Source organism: Carex rostrata, chromosome 10 (genome assembly GCF_964058835.1).
Source record: "Carex rostrata chromosome 10, lpCarRost1.2, whole genome shotgun sequence".
Taxonomy (NCBI): Eukaryota; Viridiplantae; Streptophyta; class Magnoliopsida; order Poales; family Cyperaceae; genus Carex; species Carex rostrata.
The window spans coordinates 900,001-905,000 of NC_135927.1; positions in this window are offsets into that span (position 1 = coordinate 900,001).

Here is a 5,000-nt window from a genome sequence, read left to right on the forward strand (position 1 = left end):
CCGATCGTGTTTCGCCGGCTTTACGGCTGGGGATTTCAACCCGCTCTGTCTCTGCGGGGCGCCTCCACCCTTAGGCGCCCCGCTCAACCGTGTTTCGCCGGCTTTACGGCTGGGGATTTCAACCCGCTCGGTCTCTGCGGGGCGCCTCCACGCTTAGGCGCCCCGCTCAACCGTGTTTCGCCGGCTTTACAGCTGGGGATTTCAACCCTTGCGGCTACCCGCATCGGTCTTACGGGCGCCTCCACGCTTAGACGCCCTGCCCGATCGTGTTTCCCCGGCTTTACGGCTGGGGATTTCAACCCGCATCGGTCTCTGCGGGGCGCCTCCACGCTTAGGCACCCCGCTCAACCGTGTTTCGCCGGCTTTACGGCTGGGGATTTCAACCCGCTCGGTCACTGCGGGGCGCCTCCACGCTTAGGCGCCCCGCTCAACCGTGTTTCGCCGGCTTTACGGCTGGGGATTTCAACCCGCGCGGCTACCCGCATCGGTCTTACGGGCGCCTCCACGCTTAGACGCCCTGCCCGAACGTGTTTCGCCGGCTTTACGGCTGGGGATTTCAACCCGCTCGGTCTCTGCGGGGCGCCTCCACGCTTAGGCGCCCCAATGAACCGTGTTTCACCGGCTTTACGGCTGGGGATTTCAACCCGCGCGGCTACCCGCATCGGTCTTACGGGCGAAACTCCACGCGGAGTCGCCCTGCCCGAACGTGTTTCGCCGGCTTTACGGCTGGGGATTTCAACCCGCTCGGTCTCTGCGGGGCGCCTCCACGCTTAGGCGCCCCGCTCGACCGTGTTTCGCCGGCTTTACGGCTAGGGATTTCAACCCGCTCGGTCACTGCGGGGCGCCTCCACGCTTAGGCGCCCCGCTCAACCGTGTTTCGCCGGCTTTACGGCTGGGGATTTCAACCCGCGCGGCTACCCGCATCGGACTTACGGGCGCCTCCACGCTTAGACGCCCTGCCCGAACGTGTTTCGCCGGCTTTACGGCTGGGGATTTCAACCCGCTCGGTCTCTGCGGGGCGCCTCCACGCTTAGGCGCCCCAATGAACCGTGTTTCGCCGGCTTTACGGCTGGGGATTTCAACCCGCGCGGCTACCCGCATCGGTCTTACGGGCGAAACTCCACGCGGAGTCGCCCTGCCCGAACGTGTTTCGCCGGCTTTACGGCTGGGGATTTCAACCCGCTCGGTCTCTGCGGGGCGCCTCCACGCTTAGGCGCCCCGCTCAACCGTGTTTCGCCGGCTTTACGGCTGGGGATTTCAACCCGCTCGGTCTCTGCGGGGCGCCTCCACGCTTAGACGCCCCAATGAACCGTGTTTCGCCGGCTTTACGGCTGGGGATTTCAACCCGCTCGGTCTCTGCGGGGCGCCTCCACGCTTAGGCGCCCCAATGAACCGTGTTTCGCCGGCTTTACGGCTGGGGATTTCAACCCGCGCGGCTACCCGCATCGGCCTTACGGGCGAAACTCCACGCGGAGTCACCCTGCCCGACCGCTTTTCGCCGGCTTTACGGCTGGGGATTTCAACCCGCATCGGTCTTACGGGCGCCTCCACGCTTAGACGCCCTGCCCCACCGTGTTTCGCCGGCTCTACGGCTGGGAATTTCAACCCGCGTGGTCCGTGTTTTTCGGTAACATATTCGTGTCTTTTGTCCCCGCTGCACCGTGTTTTTTGCCCCCGCTCAACCGTGTTTTTTGCCCCCGCTCAACCGTGCTTACTGCCCCCGCTCAACCGTGTTTTTTCGGTAACATAATCGTGTTTTCGGGTAACATAATCTTGTTTTTCGGGCCATTTTACACCGACGGAGGCACCCACAGGGGCCATGTACACCCCGCTTGGCATGTACATGAGGGGCTGCCTCTTCCAAAAATCCTTCCCCCCTATAGGGGAATATGCATTTTGGGTCTCCAGCCACGCCCAGGGTTACCACCCCCTGGAAATCCCCCAGGTTTACCCCCCATTTTATGTGGATGCATAGATTCAGACCGCCCTGCTCCATCGCTTTTGGCCATTTTTGCCCAACGTTAGCCGCTTCGGCTTGCCGCTGGACTGTTTTCGGGCCTTTTTCACCGACGCTTGGCCGTATCCGCTTAGTTTTCCCCAACGCTTGGCCGCATCCGCTTAGTTTTCCCCCGCTGGACTGTTTTCGGGTCGCTTTTGCCCAACGTTAGCGGCTTCCGCTTGCCGCTGGACTGTTTTCGGGCCCTTTTTCACCGACCCTTGGCCGTATCCGCTTAGTTTTCCCCAACGCATGGCCGCATCCGCTTAGTTTTCCCCCGCTGAACTGTTTTCGGGTCACTTTTGCCCAACGTTAGCCGCTTCCGCTTGCCGCTGGGCTGTTTTCGGGCCATTTTTCCCCAACACTTGGCCGTATCCGCTTAGTTTTCCCCAACGCGTGGCCGCATCCGCTTAGTTTTCCCCCGCTGAACTGTTTTCGGGTCAGTTTTGCCCAACGTTAGCCGCTTCCGCTTGCCGCTGGACTGTTTTCGGGCCAATTTCCACCGACTCTTGGCCGTATCCGCTTAGTTTTCCCCAACGCGTGGCCGCATCCGCTTAGTTTTCCCCCGCTGAACTGTTTTCGGGTCACTTTTGCCCAACGTTAGCCGCTTCCGCTTGCCGCTGGGCTGTTTTCGGGCCAATTTCCACCGACACTTGGCCGCATCCGCTTAGTTTTCCCCAACGCGTGGCCGCATCCGCTTAGTTTTCCCCCGCTGAACTGTTTTCGGGTCAGTTTTGCCCAACGTTAGCCGCTTCCGCTTGCCGCTGGACTGTTTTCGGGCCAATTTCCACCGACTCTTGGCCGTATCCGCTTAGTTTTCCCCAACGCGTGGCCGCATCCGCTTAGTTTTCCCCCGCTGAACTGTTTTCGGGTCACTTTTGCCCAACGTTAGCCGCTTCCGGTTGCCGCTGGGCTGTTTTCGGGCCAATTTCCACCGACACTTGGCCGCATCCGCTTAGTTTTCCCCAACGCGTTGCCGCATCCGCTTAGTTTTCCCCCGCTTAACTGTTTTCGGGTCACTTTTCCCCAACGTTAGCCGCTTCCGCTTGCCGCTGGGCTGTTTTCGGGCCATTTTTCCCCAACACTTGGCCGTATCCGCTTAGTTTTCCCCAACGCGTGGCCGCATCCGCTTAGTTTTCCCCCGCTGAACTGTTTTCGGGTCACTTTTGCCCAACGTTAGCCGCTTCCGCTTGCCGCTGGACTGTTTTCGGGCCAATTTCCACCGACTCTGGGCCGGATCCGCTTAGTTTTCCCCAACGCTTGGCTGCATCCGCTTAATTTTCCCCAGCTGAACTGTTTTCGGGTCACTTTGTCCCAACGTTAGCCGTTTCCGGTTGCCGCTGGACTGTTTTCGGGCCATTTTCCACCGACTCTTGGCCGAATCCGCTTGGTTTTGCCCAACGCTTGGCTGCTTCCGCTTAATTTCCCCCAGCTGAACTGTTTTCGGGTCACTTTTGCCCAACGTTAGCCGTTTCCGCTTGCCGCTGGACTGTTTTCGGGCCATTTTTCACCGACACTTGGCCGCATCCGCTTAGTTTTCGCCAACAATTGGCTGCATCCGCTTAATTTTCCAAGCTATACTGCTTTCGGGTCAGTTTTGCCCAACGTTAGCCGCTTCCGCTTGCCGCTGGGCTGTTTTCGGGCCATTTTCCACCCACGCTGGCACCGACGGGGCCATGTACACCCACGCGCGTGTACATGAGGGGGCACCCATTTTTGAAAACCTTGCCCCCCTATAGGGGAATATGCATTTTGAGGCTCTAGCCACGCCCAGGGTTACCACCCCCTGAAAATCCCCCAAGTCAAAATCACCCATGTAAAATATTCAAAAAAATCTCAAAAAATCACAAAAAATTTATAAAATCAAATAAATTCAAAAAAAAAAAAAAAATTTCAAAAATTCAAAAAAAATTCAAAAAAATTCAAAAAAATTCAAAAAATTCAAAAATTCAAAAAAAGTCCAAAAACCCAAAAAAACTTCAAAAATTTCAAAAATTCAAAAAAATTTCAAAAAAATTTCAAAAATTTGCCCCGCTGAACTGTTTTCGGGTCAGTTTTGCCCAACGTTAGCCGCTTCCGCTTGCCGCTGGACTGTTTTCGGGCCAATTTCCACCGACTCTTGGCCGTATCCGCTTAGTTTTCCCCAACGCGTGGCCGCATCCGCTTAGTTTTCCCCCGCTGAACTGTTTTCGGGTCACTTTTGCCCAACGTTAGCCGCTTCCGCTTGCCGCTGGGCTGTTTTCGGGCCAATTTCCACCGACACTTGGCCGCATCCGCTTAGTTTTCCCCCGCTTAACTGTTTTCGGGTCACTTTTCCCCAACGTTAGCCGCTTCCGCTTGCCGCTGGGCTGTTTTCGGGCCATTTTTCCCCAACACTTGGCCGTATCCGCTTAGTTTTCCCCAACGCGTGGCCGCATCCGCTTAGTTTTCCCCCGCTGAACTGTTTTCGGGTCACTTTTGCCCAACGTTAGCCGCTTCCGCTTGCCGCTGGACTGTTTTCGGGCCAATTTCCACCGACTCTGGGCCGGATCCGCTTAGTTTTCCCCAACGCTTGGCTGCATCCGCTTAATTTTCCCCAGCTGAACTGTTTTCGGGTCACTTTGTCCCAACGTTAGCCGTTTCCGCTTGCCGCTGGACTGTTTTCGGGCCATTTTCCACCGACTCTTGGCCGTATCCGCTTGGTTTTGCCCAACGCTTGGCTGCTTCCGCTTAATTTCCCCCAGCTGAACTGTTTTCGGGTCACTTTTGCCCAACGTTAGCCGTTTCCGCTTGCCGCTGGACTGTTTTCGGGCCATTTTTCACCGTCACTTGGCCGTATCCGCTTAGTTTTCGCCAACAATTGGCTGCATCCGCTTAATTTTCCAAGCTATACTTCTTTCGGGTCAGTTTTGCCCAACGTTAGCCGCTTCCGCTTGCCGCTGGGCTGTTTTCGGGCCATTTTCCACCCACGCTGGCACCGACGGGGCCATGTACACCCACGCGCGTGTACATGAGGGGGCACCCA